Source organism: Bombina bombina, chromosome 6, assembly GCF_027579735.1.
Source record: "Bombina bombina isolate aBomBom1 chromosome 6, aBomBom1.pri, whole genome shotgun sequence".
Classification (NCBI taxonomy): Eukaryota; Metazoa; Chordata; class Amphibia; order Anura; family Bombinatoridae; genus Bombina; species Bombina bombina.
In genome coordinates this window covers 127,837,984-127,862,879 of record NC_069504.1, presented here as the reverse complement: position 1 = coordinate 127,862,879, position 24,896 = coordinate 127,837,984, and positions in this window count along the sequence as shown.

The window sequence follows — 24,896 nt, the reverse complement described above, 5'->3', positions numbered from 1 at the left end:
AAAGACCCCCAAAATAAAAAAAACCCTAGCCTAAACTAAACTGCCAATAGCCCTTAAAAGGGCCTTTTGTGGGGCATTGCCCAAAGAAATCAGCTCTTTTACCTGTATAAAAAAAAATACAAACACCCCCCCAACAGTAAAACCCCCCACCCACACAACCAACCCCCCCAAATAAAACCCTATCTAAATAAACCTAAGCTCCCCATCGCCCTGAAAAGGGCATTTGAATGGGCACTGCCGTTAAAAGGGCATTTAGCTCTTTTAAGGTGCCCAAAGGCCCTAATCTAAAAATAAAACCCACCCAATAAACCCTTAAAAAAACCTAACACTAACCCCCGAAGATCCACTTACAGATTTTTAAGACCGGACATCCATCCTCATCCAGGCAGGAGAAGTCTTCATCCAAGTGGGCAGAAATCCTCAACTAAGCCGGGAGAAGTCTTCATCCAAGCGGGCAGAAGTCCTCAACGAAGCCAGGAGAAGTCTTTATCCAAGCGGCAAGAAGTGGTCCTCCAGGCGGGCAGAAGTCTTCATCCAGACGGCATCTTCTATCTTCATCCTTCCGACAAGGAGCGGCTCCATCTTCAAGACATCCGGCGCGGAGCATCCTCTTCATACGGTCCCAGCCGTACACTAGAGGTTCCCTTTAAGTGATGTCATCCAAGATGGCGTCCCTTGGATTCTGATTGGCTGATAGAATTCTATCAGCCAATCGGAATTAAAGGGTAAAAAATCATATTGGCTGATGCAATCAGCCAATTGGATTGAGCTTTAATCCTATTGGCTGATCCAATCAGCCAATAGGATTGAGCTTGCATTCTATTGGCTGTTTCAATCAGCCAATAGAATGCGAGCTCAATCCTCTTGGCTGATTGGATCAGCCAATAGGATTAAAGCTCAATCCTATTGGCTGATTGAATCAGAAGGATGAAGATAGAAGATGCCGTCTGGATGAAGACTTCTGCCCGCCTGAAGGATGACTTCTTGCCGCTTGGATGAAGACTTTTCCCGGCTTCATCGAGGACTTCTGCCCGCTTGGATGAAGACTTCTCCCGGCTGAATGAGGACGGATGTCCGGTCTTCAAAAACTGTAAGTGGATCTTCAGGGGTTAGTGTTAGGTTTTATTAAGGGCTTATTGGGTGGGTTTTATTTTTAGATTAGGGACTTTGGGCACCGTAAAAGAGCTAAATGCTCTTTTAAGGGCAATGCCCATCCAAATGCCCTTTTCAGGGCAATGGGGAGCTTAGGTTTTTTAGGTAGGTTTTTATTTGGGGGGGTTGGCTGTGTGGATGGTGGGTTTTACTGTTGGGGGGTTGTTTGTATTTTTTTTTTTACAGGTAAAAGAGCTGATTTTTTGGGGGCAATGCCCCGCAAAAGGCCCATTTAACGGCTATTGGCAGTTTAGTGTAGACTAGAGTTTTTTTATTTTGTGGGGGCTTTTTTATTTTGATAGGGCTATTAGATTAGGAGTAATTCGTTTTTATTTTTGATAATTTATTTTTTTATTTTGTGCAATTTAGTGTTTATTATTTTTTGTAATTTAGATAAATGTATTTTTTAAATTTAATTTATTTAATTTTATTGCAATGTTAGGTGTTAGTGTAACTCAGGTTAGGTTTTATTTTACAGTTAAATTTGTATTTATTTTAACTAGGTAGTTAGTAAATAGTTAATAACTATTTAATAACTAGTCTACCTAGTTAAAATAAATACAAACTTTGCTGTGAAATAAAAATAAAACCTAATACAGGGAGTGCAGAATTATTAGGCAAATTAGTATTTTGACCACATCATCCTCTTTATGCATGTTATCTTACTCCAAGCTGTATAGGCTCGAAAGCCTTCTACCAATTAAGCATATTAGGTGATGTGCATCTCTGTAATGAGAAGAGGTGTGGTCTAATGACATCAACACCCTATATCAGGTGTGAATAATTATTAGGCAACTTCCTTTCCTTTGGCAAAATGGGTCAAAAGAAGGACTTGACAGGCTCAGAAAAGTAAAAAATAGTGAGATATCTTGCAGAGGGATGCAGCACTCTTAAAATTGCAAAGCTTCTGAAGCGTGATCATCGAACAATCAAGTGTTTCATTCAAAATAGTCAACAGGGTCACAAGAAGCGTGTGGAAAAACCAAGGCGCAAAATAACTGCCCATGAACTGAGAAAAGTCAAGCGTGCAGCTGCCAAGATGCCACTTGCCACCAGTTTGGCCATATTTCAGAGCTGCAACAACACTGGAGTGCCCAAAAGCACAAGGTGTGCAATACTCAGAGACATGGCCAAGGTAAGAAAGGCTGAAAGACGACCACCACTGAACAAGACACACAAGCTGAAACGTCAAGACTGGGCCAAGAAATATCTCAAGACTGATTTTTCTAAGGTTTTATGGACTGATGAAATGAGAGTGAGTCTTGATGGGCCAGATGGATGGGCCCGTGGCTGGATTGGTAAAGGGCAGAGAGCTCCAGTCCGACTCAGACACCAGCAAGGTAGAGGTGGAGTACTGGTTTGGGCTGGTATCATCAAAGATGAGCTTGTGGGGCCTTTTCAGGTTGAGGATGGAGTCAAGCTCAACTCCCAGTCCTACTGCCAGTTTCTGGAAGACACCTTCTTCAAGCAGTGGTACAGGAAGAAGTCTGCATCCTTCAAGAAAAACATGATTTTCATGCAGGACAATGCTCCATCACACACGTCCAAGTACTCCACAGCGTGGCTGGCAAGAAAGGGTATAAAAGAAGAAAATCTACTGACATGGCCTCCTTGTTCACCTGATCTGAACCCCATTGAGAACCTGTGGTCCATCATCAAATGTGAGATTTACAAGGAGGGAAAACAGTACACCTCTCTGAACAGTGTCTGGGAGGCTGTGGTTGCTGCTGCACGCAATGTTGATGGTGAACAGATCAAAACACTGACAGAATCCATGGATGGCAGCCTTTTGAGTGTCCTTGCAAGGAAAGGTGGCTATATTGGTCACTGATTTTTTTTGTTTTGTTTTTGAATGTCAGAAATGTATATTTGTGAATGTTGAGATGTTATATTGGTTTCACTGGTAAAAATAAATAATTGAAATGGGTATATATTTGTTTTTTGTTAAGTTGCCTAATACTTATGCACAGTAATAGTCACCTGCACACACAGATATCCCCCTAAAATAGCTATAACTAAAAACAAACTAAAAACTACTTCCAAAACTATTCAGCTTTGATATTAATGAGTTTTTTGGGTTCATTGAGAACATGGTTGTTGTTCAATAATAAAATTAATCCTCAAAAATACAACTTGCCTAATAATTCTGCACTCCCTGTATAGCTATATTGTAACTAGCTTAGGGTTTATTTTATAGGTAAGTATTTAGTTTTAAATAGTAATAGTAGAATAATAGTAAGTTTTATTTAGATTTATTTTAATTATATTAAATTTAGGGATGTTAGGGTTACGTTAGGGTTAGGGTTAGACTTAGGGTTAGGTATATAAATATAATGTATTTATTTAGTGTTAATGATGTGGGAAGCCAGAGGTTTAGGGGTTAATAACTTTAGTATAGTGGTGACGTTGGGGCGGCAGATTATGGGTTATTAAATTTATGTAGGTGGCGACAACATTGGGGGCAGCAGATTAGGGGTTAATAAGTGTAGGTAGGTGCCGGCGATGTCAGGGGCAGCAGATTAGGGGTTAATAAGTGTAGTTAGGTGGCAGCGACATTGGGGCAGCAGATTAGGGGTTAATAAATTTATGTAGGTGGCGATGACATTGGGGGCAGCTGATTAGGGGTTAATAAGTGTAGGTAGGTGCCGGCGATGTCAGGGGCAGCAGATTAGGGGTTAATAAGTGTAGGTAGGTGGCAGCAATTTCAGGGGCAGCAGATTAGGGGTGTTTAGACTAGGGGTTTATGTTAGGGTGTTAGGTGTTAATATACATTTTCTTTCCCCAAAGACATCGATGGGGCTGCGTTACGGAGCTTTACACTCCGTTATTGCAGGTGTTAGGCTTTTTTTTAGCCGACTCTCCCCATTGATGTCTATGGGGAAATCAAGCACGACCATGTAACAGCAGCTCAAAGCAGCACTGGTATTTGTGTGCGGTATGGAGCTCAATGCAGTCATATCGCCTGCAAACGCCGGGTTTTTGCAAACCTGTAATAGCAGCGCTATTAAAGGTGAGCGGTGGCAATAACTTGCAAGTTATTACCGAGCCACTCATAACGCAAAACTCGTAATCTGGCCGAAACTGATTTTTGATAACTTTGCAAATTAAAAAAAAAAAAGAAATATCACATTGTCACAAATATTCAGACCCTTAACTAAGAACTTAATTGAAGCACCTTTAGCAGTGATTACAGCTTGAAGTCTTTTTGGGTATGAAGCAACAAACTTTGAACACCTGGATTTGAGGATTTTCTTCCTTTCTTCTTTGCAGATCCTCTCAAGCTCTGTCAGGTTGGATGGGGACAGTCGTTGGACAGCCATTTTTAGGTCTCTCTCTAGAGATGTTCAATTGTGTTCAAGTCCGGGCTCTGGCTGGGCCAATCAAGAACATTCAAAGAGTTGTCCCTAACCCACTCTTGCATTGTCTTGACTGTGTGCTTAGGGTCATTGTCCTGTTGAAAGGTAAACCTTAGGTAGGGTTGCCACCCGTCCCTTAAAATACAGAACACTTATAAGTTACACATGCTGCAGGGTGTGCAGGTTGGAATATGAATTGTGCTGTCCAGAAACACAATACATGTTCCTCCCTGCACACCCTGCAGCATGTGTAACTCATAAATGTCCAGGAAAACATGGCTGAGGTGGCAACCCTAACCTTAGGCCCAATCTTAAGTCCTGAGCACTCTGGACCAGGTTTTTATTAAGAATATCTCTGTATTTTGCCAGAGTCTTGTTTCTCACAGTATAAGAGTCCCCCGATCAGTGCCTCCACACAATCTTGTGTCTGAGCTCTGCAGGCAGTTCCTTTGACCTCATGGCTTGGTTTTTGCTCTGATATACATTTTCAGCTGTGAGACCTTATATAGACAGGTGTGTAACTTTCCAAATCATGTTCAATCAACTGAATTTGCCACAAGTAAACTCCAATCAAATTGTAGAAAGATCTCAAAAATTATTCAGAAAAATTGGTTTGTTAGGTACTTTCCCTGCTGGGACAGCGGATGTCCGTCTCTGGTCATCGGGGTGGCGCAACTCCGCGGGGATCACTTGCTTGCGTTCATGTGCTGCGCCAGCATAGATGTGTTTCCAGGTCTGGCAAGTGTTCTTTCTTCTTCACAATATTAACTCACTTGGTGAATGCACTTCTCACCTTCCTAGTGTTCAACGTCATAGAATATTTTGCTTTTGCACTTATACAGGAAACGGTACATGTTGCTCACCTGTTAATAAATTATATATTCACAATCCTACAGGTGTTACACTCACAGCAGGGGTGTATTTAGGTTTTATGCTGCCCTAGGCACTCAAAATTCTGCTGCCCCCACCCCTCTAGGTTTTATACTGTTTTTTGGCCATAATATTTTTTTGTATGGGTATAATGTGGCTTTCAATAAAACTGCATACACCCAGGTCATATATCTATCTATCTATCTATCTATCTATCTATCTATATATATATATATATATATATTTTATTTATTTTTTTGAAGCAAAGAAGGGCACTCACAGGATTTTTAGTTTTAATAATAGACCGAATTTAATCCGAATACATCAGAATTTATTTATAAATAGTCATAGTCGACGTTTCGGCTCTTTTTTGAGCCTTCTTCAGGTTTATCTTACTGTTTAGAACATAATAGCTGAAAACGCCATGATTCAGGATGCAAGTGTACACACTTGTATCCTGATTCATGGCGTTTTCAGCTATTATGTTCTAAAGAGTTATTATGTGTCCCTGGTCCCATCAACAAGCTATGTATGTAGGCCGCACTCACACAACCCTGAAACTGAAGAAAAACATAGTACCAGGATTAGGAAAGGGTTAAACTGTGGAAGTGCAGGAATGGGCCGTTCTGTCAGGCACACAGCTGTTTGTCTAATAAGTTAGAAGGCAGACTGTGCACATCTGTAAAGTCCTGAAACTACAGGAAATCATGGTGTTGGCATAGCGTTAATATGTGGGAGAGCACTAGAGCAGGAATGAGACGAGCCGTTCTGAGGAGGCACACATCCGTTTGTCAAGCTGACAGCAAAAATGTACTATCTATTCACAATCCACAGACTGGTAACAAGCCTTCCCAATGGCATGCTAAAATAACAGCTTTTTAGTAACTTAGCATAATTTTACAATATTTACACACACAGTGAGACAGACAGAGTCTGGACACAGAACAATATTCCTCATGTCATATGTGATCTCGTTATCATCATGTTCTATCCTCCATACATGATGCTAGACAAGTGGTGAAAGTCAGTAGCACAGTGTTGCTATTTTAATTACATTTTCTTGAGTGAGTGACCCACCTGAGAGCTCTCAAAGTCCAGCCAGTGTCGGCTACTCAGCCAATCTTATCTGCCACTAATGTAGGCTTCGCTTCTTCAGCCCTGCCAAAGCCAATTGCCGCCTGTCCTGGGAGATCACTTGCGCAAGTACGTGACTCACTCAAGCCATGTGCAGACTGTAGGAAGGCAGATATTGGTGGATGTCACGTGACGTCAGCTGCAAGCTGGACCGAGTCAATTTTTTTAAAAGTAATACACACTAGTACAGCAGCCAAGGGCAATGGACAAAATGTGCTGCCTCCCCAAATTTGCCACCCTAGGCACAGGCCTTGTTGGCCTAGGCCTTAATACGCCGCTGATTCACAGCTAGATGGTGCCTATTTAAGACCAATGGTGATATATATGTATATCAACCACTTATGCTACAATGTATATAATATGCAACCCAATTTAAGTTACCAGCAATTAGCAACATGAACCAAAATGATACTGACTTTGCCAGGATTACACCATTATTGGCCAGGAGATACAGTTTGTCTTTACTTCGTCAACTATAGTTTTTGTGTATAAGTCATCTTGCGATGCTATAATCTCGTTAAATAGGCATCTCCTTTTCGTGACCTTCATGTTATCAAATATTTCTGAATGCAAAAGAAAAATAAAAGGGCACCTTTTGGTGCAGACTTAATCACAGACTCCTCCACCATAAACACTGACAGAAAAATATTTACAAAGCAATAAGCAACGAGATGTGCTAAGTGAAATATGCTGAAATCTCCCAGTGTCTCAGCTCACTAGCTCAGTGATCCACTAGCTCAGTGATTACCTATCCAGGTAATGCTGGTTAGGGTGCTGAGTATCTGGGAGATACTGGCCAGTGAGCTGAGGACACTGGGAGACCTCAGCATGCTTCACTTAGCACATCTTGGTGCTTATTGCTTCATAAGGATTTTTCTGCTGGGTGTTTATGGTGGAGGAGTCTGTGATTAAGTCTGCACCAAGAGGCGCCCTTTCTTTTGCTCACCTGTTTTTCGTCTTTTATTTTTTATTATTGTTTATTTGACCAGTTTACAGCTACCTAGCGCTTATTCCTTGTTTTCAGTTTGTTCATACCTTGGCCTGCCTTGACCTTGGATTGTTTAACAACTTTGCCTTGCCAGCCGTCTGCCCTGTCTTATCACATGCTTTTTTATTTGCTTTTCATAACAGGAGACTGCTAGTTCATGTGGGCCATATAGATAACATTGTACTCACGCCCGTGAAACTGTGGTCCAGCAAGTCTTTTGAACATTCTAAAATTCCTTATTATCTATAATTGCATAATAATTTATAGCTACCTAATTAATACTAAAATATATGCAAAATTACAACCAAACTGGTAATTTTACAGTTTAAGCTGGTAAATATACTACACATATCTGTTTAAAGCTGATTAGAAACACATATGAACAACTCTATTTAAAAAGGGAGATGGTTTAACTCAAAGTTTTTTTCAGTAGCCTCACTCTGTTGTAAAGGGATCCAATCAGGAGGTAAATCCCAGGACATGCAAGGGAGCGTGCATCTATAACTTTATTTCCTTCTTCTGTTTAAGGAAGTGTACTATGAAATCCTATTAAATCACAGTAAAGCAAAGTTATATTAAAGTAAAACATTGATATAATGGTTGTATCAAAAGCTAGTTGTTGCTAACAATTTGATCACATAATGCTCATTATTGTAATACATAATTAAATCTTAAATAAATAAATCAAATGTGTGGAAAGACAAGGTTCACATGTAACAAAACTGTCAGTCTGAGATCATTATTATTATTATTATTATTATCAGGTATTTGTAGAGCGCCAACAGATTCCGCAGTGCTGTAAACATAGTCGGTATACAGGATAGCTTTTGTAGGGATCAAGTGGGTAGAGGGCCCTGCCGAGAGTTTCACTGTTATAGTCGGCTCTTATGAAGGCAATCTGCAAACAGCTGGGCTCATAGGCTTACATTCTAAGGGGTTCAAGGGGAAAGCAATGGAGTTAGGAAAGGTTAGTGTTGGTTGTAAGCATCCCTGAATAGTAGAGTTTTTACGGAGCGCTTGAAGCTGTTAAAACTAGGGGAGAATCTTGTGGAGTGAGGCAGGGAGTTCCACAAGATGGGGGCCAGTCTGGAGAAGTCCTGTAAACGGGAATGTGAGGCAGTAACAAGAGAGGAGGAGAGGAGGAGATCCTGAGCTGATCGAAGGGGACGGGAGGGGGAGTATCTGGAGACAAGTTCTGAAATGTAGGGGGGAGCAGTGCAGTTGAGAGCTTTGTATGTCAGAGTGAGGATTTTGTGTTTAATCCTAGAGGCAAGAGGAAGCCAGTGAAGGTATTGGCAGAGAGGTGCTATGCGGCAGCTAGGTAGTCCAGAGAGGACGGAGTTGCAGTAGTCGAGGCGGGAAAGGATGAGAGAGTGGATTAAAATCTTAGTTGTATATTGTGTAAGGAATTGTCTAATTTTAGAGATGTTTTTAAGGTGGAAGTGGCAGGCTTTAGACAAGCACTGAATGTGAGGAGTGAAGGAAAGATATGAGTCAAGTGTGACCCCAAGACATCGGGCATGCGGGGTAGGAGTAATGATGGAATTATCAACAATTATAGAAATTTTGGGGGTGGAGACATTGGAAGAAGGGGGAAAAATAAGCAGTTCAGTTTTGGAGAGATTTAGCTTAAGGTAGTGAGAGGACATCCAAGATGAGATATGAGAAACACAGTTAGTGACATGGGTTAGTAAGGAAGGAGGTAGGTCTGGTGCAGAGAGGTAGATTTGGGTGTCATCGGCATACAAATGATATTGAAACCCATGAGACTTTATTAAGGAACTTAATGATGACGCATAGATTGAAAAGAGAAGGGGACCGAGGACAGAGCCTTGTGGTACCCCAACAGAAAGTGGTAACGGGGCAGAGGATGCTCCGGAGAAGGCTACACGAAATGTACGGTTAGTCAGATAGGAAAAGAACCACGAGAGAGCTGTGTCGCCGATGCCGAAGGATTGGAGGGTTTGGAGCAGAAGAGGGTGGTCAACAATGTCAAAGGCTGCAGACAGGTCAAGGAGGATAAGCAGAGAGAAGTGGCCTTTGGATTTTGCTGTAAGTAGGTTGTTGGTAACCTTGACAATTGCTGTCTCTGTAGAGTGACGAAATCCAGATTGCAGTGGGTCAAGAAGAGAGTTTAGTGTAAGGAAATGGGATAGACGTGCGTATACTAGCTTTTCGAGGAGCTTTGAGGCAAGAGGGAGTAGGGAAATAGGGCGGTTGTTGGATGGGGAAGTTGGATCGAGGGAAGGTTTTTTGAGGATAGGTGTGACCAGTGCATATTTTAGAGATGAGGGAAATATACCAATGCTGAGGGAGAGGTTGAAAATGTGTGTGAGTATGGGGGTGAGGGTTGAAGAGAGGGAGGGGAGTAGCTGTGAGGGGATGGGGTCGAGGGGACAGCTAGTGAGGTGGGAGGACAGTATAAGGGAAGAAACTTCATCCTCGTTAACAGGGGCAAAAGAGCTGCATTTTTGGAGTCAATTTTGTTATTGAAGTGGCTGGCAAAATCTTGAGCTGAGAGAGAGGCTGTATTAGGAGGTGGGGGTGGGCGGAGAAGAGTATTGAACGTGGAGAACAGATGTTTTGGGTTATAGGAAAGAGTAGAGATGAGATTAGAGAAGTATTGTTGCTTATAGAGATTAAGGGCAGAATAGTAATAATATAATAGTAATAACAGTAATAATAGTAGAATAGAGATCACAAATTAAAGGCACATTTAATCCGCTCATACAATGCTGCCCCCTTAAACTTGCACAATCAATTGTTCAAGAGTAGGACTTGTCAATCGCCCTGGTTTGATCAGTCCAGGGTGATTTTTACCCACCTACTCTAAGTTGGCATAGAAAATGTATGAAATGCATAAACCATACCAAGTTAAGTTACAGATGTATATGGATACGTATAACTCATACCAAGCTAAGTTACACCTGTATAGATAGGGTAATTTGAACAACCTAACTCACTCCAGATATAGCCTCCTTCACTAGTGTAGTCTTCTCACAAGTGACTACACCTAAAGTTTTTGAAAAAAAGAAATTATAGTGGGGTAGGAAGGGGCGCTGAACCGCAATCTGGAAATGTATATAACTTAAGACCTTTGCATTAATTTATATTTAGTTGGGGTAGAGAATACCAATATTAGATCTTATATGAGGTGTGATGGTAAATTAAAATAATATAATATAATAATCTTCTATCTTTTAGTTGGGGTAAAGAATACCAATAATAAGTTCAAGGTGTGATGATAAAATAAATTAGTCTAATAATCTTCTATCTTTTCAGTGGTAATATAATGTGTGCTGCGTAGAAAGCTACTTAGTGAAAGTGTTAATGAAAGTGTTAATCTTTTAGTTAGGGTAGATAATACCAATAATATGAGGTTCAGGTATGATGATAAAATTAAATAGTATAATAATCTTCTATCTTTTCAGTGATAATATAATGTGTGCTGTGTGGAAAGCTGCTTAGTGAAAGTGTTAATGAAAGTTAAAACATGCTCATTTCTCCTTGTTTATGTAAGGTTTAAAAATAAAAAATAAATAATAAATAAAAAATAAAAATCGTGAGAGTAAATAGGTGTGAAATTAGTGTTAAAGCAGTAAGTTTAAAGTGACTCTATGTCACCAGGAGGATCTTCTGTGTATATAGTATATGTGCAATATGGATGATAATTGTTGTAGTGATCAGGACCGTCTTTAACACAGGGCAAAAGGGGCAGCTGCCCAGGGCCCAGTTTCTGTTGAGGGGCCCAAAAGTCATACCAGACTGCTGATTTGACATGTGGAACACACACATTCTGTCCTAATACTGTCACAGTCAAAAGTACTCAACTTATATATATATATTTTTTAAACTGTGCCAGACCGTGCCGGTGTCATGTGATATGCCAAGCTATTGCCATGTGCTGTTTTAGATGTGCACTGTGCAGCACTGAATGCAAAGCCCTAACTCAGCATCCAGCCATTCCCACTGCATCATAAAAGGTCCTACTGGGGTTACCACTGTTACCAGGTAACTGCTCTGGTGGTAGGGATTGTTTCTGGGTAGGGCTGACTGTAGGCACATGCAGCAGAAAGCTGGAGCTGCAAGCACGTGAGGATTTGAGCATCTTTGCAGCTGCATACACTGCTCTCTTCAGTCTTGAGGCTGTGTAACTCATCTCATACTGTATCTATGCAGCCTTGGACAGACAGCATCCAGTCTGCTGGTCCCCTTAGCCCTGCTCTTTCTGATGTGGCCCTAAGATCAACTAACTAAAGTTTGTTAGGGGAACAGTGCTTTGTAGAAAGGTGTCAGTGGGAAGAATAAGTGAGTGTACACACACCCCTCCCCATGCAGCATTGTCTAGTGCAAGGTGAGAGGGAACTTGTTCCTAGCAAAGAAGTGACATGTGCTGCTGTGGCTGATGTATAGTGTCATGCTGATACTTCACACATTAATGTAAGGTTTATTTTTATAGTTTTTGTTTTCTCTCTGTCTCAGATTTTACAGCTTCCCATAGTAGTTCTGCTGTTCTAGTCAGTAAACTTATACTGCACCTCCATGCTTCCTCCTCAGTCTTTACCTTGCTTTGCTCCTGTTGGCTGCCCTAAATCTCTTTAACCAACTAACCTCACACCAGAATCACATTCAAAAGAATATTAAATGAATCCACAGTGGAGGAATTTATATATTTATTTACTTATTAGTACTGCTTAGGTCCAGTTTCACATATTGCAATTTATTTCATTTTTTTAAATGATTAGCTCAGCAGTGGATAATCCACTGCTGGGCTAATAATTAAAAAAAAAAATGATTTTGTTGTTTTTCGGGATGTTGGGGTGGAGAGCGAAATTGCAATTTGCAAGAAATTTTTCGCCCAGGGCCCAGTCAATATTAAAGACGGCCCTGGTAGTGATAAGTAGGGGTGCAAAAAAATAGTTAAATATATTTGTGATTAAATTAGTACTGGGAACTAGGGATCCTCACAAGTTTTAGATTTTAGGTAGAAAATATGGATCCTAATTAAAAATGAGAAAAAAGGGATAGTATGCAGATTAGTGTTATAATGTTAATTTATTAAGTAAGTTCATACTAAGAAATAAAAATTCCTTACAGACATTAATAGCAATAAAATATTAAACAGTAATGTTCTAAAAATTAGATTCTAAAAACTTTATAACACCGGTGTTATAAATGCATTAAAAACTACAATTCTAATTTATAACTACAATTCTGATAGAAAAGACTCCAATAGCTGCTAATATGTTAGATGATGGGCATATAATAAAGTGAAAACTAGTAGAGGCAAAAGTTGATACAGTAACAGTAAACCACTATAAATTGATAAAAGGAGTTAGTTTTCAAACACTAGTATGAATTAATATTGAAAACAATGATAAGCCTTTTCTGTGTTGGTAGTATGTAACAGGTGTTTCAAAGTGGTGTGTGTCTTATTATTAGACACAGTGTTGCAAGCTTTAATTAGAGGGCTTTTCCTAGCATAGGTTGATACAGTAGCAATAAACCATTGCAGATTGATAAGTATAGTTAGCTTTCATACACCAGTATGAACCAATAGTAAAAACAATGATAAGCCTTTTCTGTATTGATAGTCTGTAATGAGTGTTTTCAAAATGCTGTGTTTCTTATTAAACACAGTGTTGCAAGCTTTAATTAGAGGGCTTTTCCTAGCAGGTGTTTACCCACAGTCTTTCCTTTTTTGTAGTTCCTTTAACAGTTTCCAATTAGAGATGTCACACAGTACCTTTATGTATAAAAAACGCTCCTTCGTGTATTCTTACTTTTCCTCTCAGTGTTTGATATATCAGCTGTCCGGTTCGGCAATAGAGTCACGTGGGTTCTTTGTGACTAATCAGAGGTTCTCCTTGTTTAAATTAAGTGCGCGCACTTCATTCCTTTTAAATATTTTTCTTTATGTGGCTCCTCTCGCTGTACATTAACTAACAGGGATTTCTTATTTCAAACCTCCTGTTAGAGACAACGGTCCTGAGTGCCAAGTTTGTCTGTAGCTGTAGGGCGGATCAACGCGTATGTCTGTAAGGAATTTTTAAGTTACACCTGTGTATATATATATATATATATATATATATATAACTCATACCAAGCTAAGTTACACCTGTACATGGATACATATAACTCATACCAAGCTAAGTTACACCTGTACATAGATACATATAACTCATACCAAGCTAAGTTACACCTGTACATGGATACATATAACTCATACCAAGCTAAGTTACACCTGTACATAGATACATATAACTCATACCAAGCTAAGTTACACCTGTACATAGATACATATAAACAAAATGTTCAACAGAATGAATTTATTCAAAGGTTAAATAACCTGTTATAAAAACAATAAAATTGTCTAAAAAATGTATTGCGTATGTACCAATGTAATAATAAATAAGGGACGTCTCCCAAATGAAGATATAAGATAAAAATAATAAGGATCCTCTATATAATGAATGAATGTTTCAGAACAAACAGGTGTTCCAAACCTGACATATATTGGGTATAGTGTAACCTAAACCATTTAAAACAATACAGATATTTTGCATAAAAAATCGTTGCAACAATGTTTCTAATTGGTTATTTTATAACAGATAAATAAAAATCTGATTAGAGATTATATGAAACTGATAGAACAAATAAACAAAGTATCTAATACAACTTCATGCTGTTCCAAGAACTTATATTATTTGAGCTGGTTTGATATAGTTCTTTTAGAATTGCAGCTAATTTCGATCAATATCTCTGGCAGATATACTGCTGTCTGTTGTTAAGATTTTGTAGCAAGCTTTTATCCCTCCAAGCTTGAGACACAACGGGTTTTTTTTAAGGTGTATTTTATAGCTTTTTTAAAAAAAAAAACCTCTAGCCGTTTTTTTGGCTATGAAATTCAGGTGGTAACCGTTCACAGTCTTCCCGGCGGTTTTTACGGCATCAAGGGGATAGTTCAGTGTATAACAGTGTCTGTTTTAAATCTGTACGGCTGATGTATATTCCCAAATATATATGATATGCAAATAACAAGAAGATGGTACCTTACTTTATTTTTCGGTTGCAACCGCTCGTGTTTTTTCTTCTCCCTTCCATTACGCTGTTTGAAGTGGATCGTCGGCAGGGCTCCGGTGGCGCGTAGAGTCACCTGACTCCCCTCTGTGTATTAGAGGTCGGAGGTCATGTCCCGCTTGCACGATTGCACAATTCCAAGCCTTTTTAGCCGCAATCGATTTGGTGATCCCCTCAGTCTCATTGATGCCCTTTGGAGAGAGAATTATGAATACCAGTTCCATTTAGTATATCCCAGAACTGAGTAACTTGTATCCAAAACTGTAGGTAAAAAGTAGATGCTGTAAAAGCAAAGTTATTGCCAAATGACAAATAAGTCAGTAGAGTGTAGTAGTCAATCTTATTCAATGTGTTTCACCCCTCAGGGCTTTATCAAGAATACATATACTACTCACTCCTAGACCTATATAGGCCTTACTTCCGTCTGATTGGCTGAAATTCACCTGTTGAGTTTTTTTGCTACATATAACTCATACCAAGCTAAGTTACACCTGTACATGGATACATATAACTCATACCAAGCTAAGTTACATCTGTACATGGATACACATAACACATACCAAGATAAGTTACACCTGTACATGGATACACATAGCACATACCAAAATAAGTTACTCCTGTACATGGATACACATAGCACATACCAAGATAAGTTACACCTGTACATGGATACACATAGCACATACCAAGATAAGTTACACCTGTACATGGATACACATAGCGCCTACCAAACTAAGCTACACCTGCACATGGATACACATAGCACATACCAAGCTAAGTTACACCTGTACATGGATACACATAGCACATACCAAGATAAGTTACACCTGTACATGGATACACATAGCACATACCAAGCTAAGTTACACCTGTACATGGATACACATAGCACATACCAAGATAAGTTACACCTGTACATGGATACACATAGCACATACCAAGCTAAGTTACACCTGTACATGGATACACATAGCACATACCAAGATAAGTTACACCTGTACATGGATACACATAGCACATACCAAACTAAGTTACACCTGTACATGGATACACATAGCACATACCAAGATAAGTTACACAGTTTAGTACTATATGCTTTTATGACATTGTAGCTGAGCTATGTCGATTCTGAAATGGCAGTGTGTGTTTAAAGGAAAATAAATATATCTATGTGTAAATTTAAAACAAAATACAAAATTAAAATATTCCAGACATCTTTGGATAGGTCTATGATTTATTATTATAAATTAGAACCAACTGAATTGTAGGGATCTTGTATATTTATTGAGAAGTACTATAGAACAATTGTGAAGGTAACTATGATGGGCCAGATTACAAGTGGCGTGCTAATTAACGCTCCTGCGCTAGAAGTAAACTTTTTGTGCTTGTCAGGTTGCGCTCATATTATGGTGTCAATTTATTATATGGCGGTTGGACATCGATAAATGCTGACAGCATACGCTGTCGGCATTTATCATTGCAAAAGCATTTCTTGTGAAATGCTTGCGCAATGCCGCCCCCTGCAAGCAGCCGATTGTCCGCGAATGTGCAGGGGGTGTCAATCATCCCGATCCTATCTGATCGGGATGATTGCAGTCTGCCACTCACGTGTTAAGGAGCAATGGTCTTACAACCACTGCTTCTTAACTCCTGATTCTGGCGCGCAAGAAGGATCGCACGGAATGAGCAGCGTTCGCTGCTTAATAAATTGGCTCCTATGAACTGAAAGTAAACTGTTTTTGCTTGTGCACTAACCCGACGACATCAAAAAGCCAAACTTCCAATATGGCTTGTGCTTTCATGTATTCCCAGTTAGAAGTCGACGGAGAAACTTCTGAGTATTTTAATAGCTAATCCTCCAGCAACAAGGGCAGACGTACTCTTGAAAGGTGACATGCTTTAGGATTATCGTCCCAGAGAAGTTGAAAGACAGCATATTTCCTCTGATTACTTGGTACAGAGCTACTGTGCACATCTCATTTTTTCTTTGTCGCAGCAGTAATAAGTGGTTAAACTCAGCATACCGGTGCATGTATTTGCAGCTCTCTTTAAAGCTATTTTAACCCTTCACTAAAGCAGATTAGGGAATATCTGTATCTTCAAACTGAGCGCCGCCATCTTGGAGTTTTAAGTTTTTTCACACTATAAGCAGGATTTATGAAAGCAATTTTCCTAAAATTGCGCCTATAAATTGGCATAAGACTGAATCCTCTGATGTATTAATGCAAAGTTGGCCTAAAATTGGGCAAGTCCAACTATATATTCTTCTCACTTTGTTCGTGTTCGCCAAGGCGCACCAGTACGCTTAAAAAAGTGTTAAATTTGCTAGTTTTAGTCATATTTCCTAGAGCATTACGCCCAGTTGCCAATTAATCATTTTTTTGGGCCTTTGGAGAAAGCAAAGTTCTCCTACAAATTACGCACATTATAGTTCTCCATAGGTACTGAGGAGAACAGCATTAGAAATCATTATGTCTTTGAGCTTGTGTCATGTTTACAACTATTTCTGATGTAGAACTTGCTGATTCCAGCAGGTCTATCTTTGGATAGATACATATGCCAAATATAGAATTCAAAATTGAACCACAAAGAACGAAAATTCTATTACCAATTTGGATGTGTTATGGTTACAATAGGTCATTATTATAGCAAAGCTAAATTAGAAGTGTTTTGCGGTAATACACATATGGCTAGATTACGAGTTTGTGGTATGGCTATTACCGCTGACAAATTGGCCATTACGCTAGAATAGCCAGGAATGCATATATTACAAATTGCAGTGGTATAGCTATACTGCAAGCATTTTAGCCTTTAACGCAACGCCCGTTCCACACTCAAAAAAATGACATTTGATTGTGGGATTTTCATAGCGCCTGTATTACAGGTTGTGCGTTCCAGCTAAAATGCTTGCGTTATGCTCTATACCGACACAATCCATATCGCCATCTGAGAGCAGTAGTTATGGATTTTGTGTAATAAAAATGTTTCACAAAACTCATAACTAAACTGTTACAAAGTGCACTAACACCCATAAACTACATATTAACCCCTAAACCGCCGCCCTCCTGCATCGCAAAAACTATATTAAACCTATTACCCCTAATCTCCCGCCCACCCACATCACGACTATTAAATAAATGTATTAACCACTAATCTGCCGCCAACACTATTTAAATTTATAAACCCCTAAACTGCCGCTTCCTGACATCGCCGCCACTATAATAAAGTTATTAACCCCTAAACCTCCTGGCCTCCCACATCACCGCCACTAAATAAACCTATTAACCCCTAAACCACGGCCCCCACATCGCAAAACACTAAATTAAAATATTAATCCCTAAACCTAAAACCCGCCTAACTTTAAATTAAAATTACAATATAACTATCTTTAAAAAAATAAAAACTTACCTGTGAAATATAAATAAACCTAACTTTAAACTATAAATTAATCTAACCTTACTATTTTAATAAAATAAAAAAACTACCAATTAAAAATCCTAAATTACAAATTTAAAAAAACTAATCTTATGAAAAATTTTAAAAAAATCTAACATTACAAAAAAAAAAAACATTAAAATTACGAAAAATAAAAAACACTAAGATTACAAAAAATAATAAACAAAATTATCAAAAATAAAAACAATGACACCTAGTCTAATAGCCCTTAAAAAATAAAAAGCCCCCCCCAAATAAAAACACCCGCTAGCCTACAATAAAATACCAATAGCCCTTAAAAGGGCTTAAAACAGCTCTTTTACCTGGAAAAAAATACAAAGTCCCCCCAACAGTAAAACCCACCATCCAACCAACCCCCCAAAATAAAAAAAACTAACTCTAAATAAAAACTAAGCCACCCATTTATATTAGCTCTTTTACAATTTGCCCAAAGCCCTAATCTGAAAAAAAAAAACACCCCAAAAAGCTAACACTAACCCCAAAATATCTACTCATGGTTCCTGAAGTCCGGACATCCATCTCCATCCAGGCAGCGAGAAGTCTTCATCCAGATGGCGATATCTTCATCCATCCCAGGGGCGTCTTCTATCTTCATCCCAGCTGCACGGAGTGGAGCTATCCTGGAAGCCGATGCCATCCTGCACGGAACGTCCTCTTCATATGGTCACCGCCGCACACTGAAGCTTCAATGCAAGGTACCCGTTTCAAAGTGGTGTGCCTTGCATTCCTATTGGCTGATTTGATTCTTCAAACCGATTTTCCTTGCGTCCTGGTTCTGGAGTTCTTTCCTTGTATGTTGTCTGTGCTAACCCCTAATTCCGTTATACAGATTTCCTGGTTCCTGACTTCGGATTGTCCTTTTCTTCGCCTGCCTGCTGCCTGCCTGTCCTGGCTTCGGATTGTTTTTGAGTACGTCTCTGTCTTTGCCCTTCTATTATTAAAAGCCTCCGAGCCGCCACTGACCTTTCAGGATCCTGTATCCACTCCCAGGATTTCCTGAGGGTCGTGATTGTAAGGAAGTGCTGTTCCGCTGCAACTGGGTTCCAATTCAACACAAATAAGAAATGTAGGATTTTATGGATTTAGGATAAATAAATCTATATCTGAGATTTTATGGCTAAATGATGAAAAAAGAAACAATAAGAAAATGACCTGGGATGAAAAAATCTATAAACATATTTTATGAAACTACAAGAAGACATTGAAAAATGGAAGAAACTACTGATTAGCTTAACAGGTAAAATAAATATTATTAATATGGTGATTTTTCCAAAATTACTTTACACGTTACCATTGTTGTTGAAAAGATGTTCTAGTGCTGAAAAGAATTTTCAGCAATATGAAATCCAAGAATCTATACTATAATCGCGTTTGTAACGCATCCGCCACTGTCGCCAGTTGTGCACGCATCCTCAAAGGAATGTTGGCTGGGCGAGGCAGCCAAAAAAATGTTGGCTGCGCGCAGCCAAAAGAATCCACCTGGATTCAGCGTAGGCAAACGAAGCCTCAAAAAAATAAAACACACAACCGCCTGCACTAAATAATGAAAAAACACATAACCGGCCGCAAGAAATTAAACAAAAAACCTGCACGAAGTATTAAGAAAAAAAACATACCCACCCACACGAAGTATTAAGAAAAAATAAACCTGACCGCCCACACAAATTATTACGGAGAGAAAAAAACCCTCCCACACTAAGTATTAAAAAAAAAAAAACCTAACCGCCCGCACAAAGTATTAACAAATAAAAGTAACCCTTAAACTGCCAAACCCCCACAACAGAAACTACCTAACCCTTACACCGCCAACCCCCCACAACGCCAAATAAATAATTTACAATATTAACCCTTAAACCGCCAAACCCTACGCCAACAAAATAATTATACTATTAACCTCTAAACCGCCAACCCCCCACATCACAATAAACCTAATTAACCTTTTAACTCCTAAACCGCCAACCCCCCACAACGCAAATAACTAATTTAATTACTAATCCCCCTAACCTTAAACCACCATAAATTAACCCCAGTTACTACTAAATTACAATTAAAATAAAAAATCCTAACATTAAATTACAAAAAAAATATCTAACATTACAAAAAATAAATAACACCCCCTAATCTAAACTAAACTACCAATAGCCCTTCAAATAGCCTTTTGTAGAGCATTGCCCTAAATTAAACAGCTCTTTTATGTTTAAAAAATACTAAGTCCCCTGTAACAGGTAAAAAATCCCACCCACTAAACCTCCCAAAATAAAAAAACTAACACTAAAAAACCCTAAACTACCCATTGCCCCTAGAGTGGCATTTGTATGGGCATTGCCCTTAAAACGGTATTCAGCTCTTTTACTGCCCTTAAAAGGGCATTTAGCTCTTTTACAAGCCCATTAAATCCCTAATCTTAAATATAAAAAAAACAAAAAACAAAATCCTAAATCTAACCCCCAAATAGGTACTCATCGTTCCTGAAGTCCGGCGGAGAAGTTCTACTTCCAGATGGCTCCATCATCTTCTATCTTTATCCAGAGCGAAGGCAGCGCGGAACGGAGGTGTGGAGCTGGCTTCCCTGATGCACGGATCCTCAGCGTTGGTCCACAGCGGCTGTCTTCAGCGGCGGTGGTCCAAAGCGGCGTGGAGGCTCCTCTTCATTCGATCGTTCGCCGCACACTGAAGATTAAATACAAGGTACCTCATATTTATTGGGGTACCTTGCATTCCTATTGGCTGAAATTTTGAAATTAGCCAATAGGATGAGAGCTACTGAAATCTTATTGGTCGATTTAATCAGGACAGTTGGCAACTATGCATAATCCTTTGGGGGGACCTTTTTGCTGGAAGTTCTGCACTGCACACAATATTAATAACCTAAATACTGATTAAATTGAACAAGGGACAGACTTAAAAGGCAAGGAAGCAAAAAAAAAGAGACTGTTCCAGGGAAAAACAGGACAGTTGGCAACTATGCATAATCCTGTATTAAAAGACCTAATCTTAAAGACTTAATCAATAACGCAAACAATGAAATATGTTTCTTTGTTTATATGAGCTTACTAAAGGGAGTTAGGGGAGTGTCCTTTTAGAATATATTTACTGATTTTAAATGCTAACACAAATATTTCTGCATTACTCTAAAGCTAAAGCTTTACAGGTATATATTTTAATATATTTTAATAATTCTGTCCAGTAGATGGCAGCAAAAATAAACAGCCTTCAGACACATAAAAAAGAGAAAGAAAAAAAACAGCAAATGATAACAGCATTTACTATTAGGGTAGATTAAATAAATTACTTTGAAGAATTAGATCTAAAAGATATTACAGTTTTTTTTAGAACTTTAGGAAGAGAGAGTCATCAACTCAACTCTCTTTGACTAAAAAATGGTTCTTAAAGCCCTGAGCTGCAACTCTGTTGTAAAATCAAACAACCCTGCCCTCACTCCTTGCAGATCTTCACTGGTACCATCAGAATGAACAACAAACTAGACCACACCTTTTTGCCTACACAGCATTTTAGTGCTTGAAGTTCCCAGCTGCAGCTCAAAAAGATCCAGGGGCACAGGCTACATTTTAGGTGCAGCAGGCAGGAACAGGCAGAGGCCGGCGATGGCAAGTGGGGGCAACCATGGGCCTCTTAGGGGTCCAAATCAGGGTGCCAGTACTGTCCGAGAGAGATCTTTCTAAGCCTGCCAATATGGTACTGCTGTTGCGCACAAGGTGTTTAGGGTGTGCACAGTCATACTTGGCAGTGGCACACCCTGTGTGCACGCCTATAATGAATTCTGAGCTCTGGTTAACTGTTACGCAAGTCAAACAAGTTGCACAAAACACAGCAAAAATACATCTAACAGTACAGTTACACTCATAATAACACTGTCTAATAAAAAATATTTTTTAAAATGCAATAAAAAGAGGTCTTTGGGGTGTGTCCGAACAGAGATCCTGAGCAGTCGCACTTCTCCAGAGCTCTAGCAGATCATCCAATAAACCACTGATTTTGGAGACATCCTACAGCAATAACACATCACTAGATCTCCTTATCATTGCACTTTTTAGTAGTTCACTGGCTGTTAAGGTTGTGCTGAATTATTGACACTAGAGCACATGATCGGACGATAGAGGCCTAAGTGGCGGCCAACAGTAGGCGACGCCACCCCCCTCAGTACTCTGAGGTAACCTGCCACAACTGAACAAAGCAACACCCTTGCCTTGATTTTAATAAATAGGCTCCTACAGCAACCACCATAAGGGAGAAAACTAGAAAGAAGGAGGAAACACTGGCAGCCAGGGAAGCTGTCCGAGATAGATATTCTTTTAGACATGCTGCTACACATAAATGAGGTTCTTCCTCTAAATATGGATAGGAAACCTTAGAGGAAAAGGTTTTGGTACATCTGTGAATAGAAAAAAGAACCCCTTCAGGGGAGTAAATAAATCTGTCTCTATATAGAGCTTGTACATCTGATACTCTGCAAAAAGAAAGGATACAGAGGAGAACAGCCAATTTGGCTGAAAACTGTTTAAGAGAAAGTTGAGGATTCTGAGGCAAGAATCGGAACAAGGAAAATAGTAGGGATACATCCCAGAGGTATTTGTACTTAGTTTTGGGAGAGATCTTTAACCTGATCCCCTCATAATGTGGCTGATGAGGTGGTGATCTGTAAAGATTAATAGAGCAAAATGCTTTCCCTTGTTTGAAGAGATGAGCAAGGAAATTCACTACCAAGGTAACAGGGGCAGAATAGGGATCGGAATGTTCTGCCATACACCAATGCAGTCATACTGACCAGGCTGCCAGGTAAGATCTTCTAGTTCCTGGAGCCCAAGAGTCCCGGAGGAGCTCTCGAGCTGGGATCGAAAGACCTGAAGAGTCCCAGGAACCCCAGAAATCGTCCATGCTAGCAGCTGGAGGTTGTTGTTGAGATTTAGGGGATGGGGAGATCCCAGTGAGTCTGTGAGTAAGACCAGCCGGTGAGGAAGGGCCAGGGGAGGACTGAGAGTTCTAGTAGGTCTGGAAACCAAGCTTGGGACAGCCAACATGGAGTGATTAGGACTAATTGAATTTGTAACCTCTGAGTTTGGAGAATGACCCTGGGAATCATGGAGAAAGGGGCAAAGACTGGAAGCTGGGTGCTGGTCCTGGAGGCAAAGAGGTCTAGAGAGAGGGGGCCTCTGAGGGATTGGATATGAAGGAACACCGATTTGAGCAGGTGCCAATCGCTCACGTCTCTCCAATAGCACGAAAAACAATCCGCTACGATGTTGGACTGGCCCGGCAAGTATTCTGCTATCACTGATATTCTGTGATCGAAGCAGAATTGGCAGAACTGTTTTGCCAAGGATGACAGGGTCTGTGATCTGGTGCCACCTAGGTGGTTGATGTATTGAACCGCTGATATATTGTCCATGCGGAGAAGGACACAGCAATTCGTCAAGGAATTTGCGAAAGAACGTATTGCAAAAGAACCTGCAATAAGTTCCAAGCAATTGATGTGGAGGGAAGATTATTCCCGAGTCCATTTGCCTCCCGTGGATAGGAAATTGCAGGATGCTCCTCAGCCCAGAAGACTGGCATTGGATTCTATTATATAGCCTTGCCATTCTGTGCCTCCATATTGTGAAGCCACCAAGACATTTCTTGTTTAACCTCTTGGGTCAGGATAATGGATTAAGAATAAGAGGGGTTTAGAGCAAGGCGAGAGTGTTTGAGCCTCTGCATAGCTCTGTAATAAAGAGGGCCTGGAAAAATTGCCTGGATTGAGGCTGAGAGAAGACCTATGATTCTGGCTAGTTGTCGGAGAGAAATGTGTGACTTCTTTAGCGTAGAAATGAGTTCCTTGCAAATGGTTTGTAGCTTGATTTATGGGAGAGTCAGAGAAGCTAGCAGGGAATTCACTAAAGGTCCTAGGAATTCTATGGACTGGGAAGGACAGGTACAAGATCTTTCTAAGTTTATGGCAAACCCTAGATTTTGTAGGAGAGAGACTGTAGTAGACAGGTGTTGCAAGAGAATGGATTTGTCCTGAGCTAGAATGAGAATATCGTCTAGATATATGATCAGGTGAATTCCCCTGGATTTGAGGAAGTCTGCGACTGGTCTCATGATTTTTGTGAAGCACCAGGGTGCTAAACTGAGGCCAAAGGGAAGGCAGGTGAACTGCCAAGTCCATCCTTGCCATAGGAACTGGAGAGAGTGGCAAAATGATTGATGCATGGGGACTGTTAGATAGGCATCTTTCAGATCTAGGTGAACCATCCAATCATTCAATTGGAGAATGTCCCTGAGGAGATGGATGCCTTCAATCTTGAAATGTCTGTATACTAGGAATCGATTGAGTTCCTTTAAGCTTATGAACGGATGGGCTCCCCCATCCTTCTTTTTTACTATGAACATTTTGCTGAAGAAACCTTGTGAATTGGATTCCTCGATAGCACTTTTTTGCCATAGTTGATGCAGTTCTGAATTTATCAGATGTTGCATTGGAGGTGGGAAAGGTATAGGGGTCGGAGGACAGGGTTGGAATGCGAAATGTACAAATTCTAGGTGGAGACCCTGTATAGTCTGAAGTACCCATGGGTCTGATGTGATTATTGACCATGCTGAAAAATAATGTGCAAGTCTGCCCCCCAACTTTTTGTGGAAAAAAAATAAAGTGGTGCTCACCTGGTTCGGGTCCTGCTGGGGACACTAGTAGCTGGCGAGGGGCACCTCTACTTCTGAAATTTCTACCCCTGGTGGGGAAGAGAGGCCTAATCCGTGGCGCTGTGTAGGTCTGCCTGAAGGAGCCTCTGAAGTTAGCACGGCGGGACAGGCGGCTCCTGAACCTGCCAGCCCTGTCAAAAACACCCCGTTGGGCATAA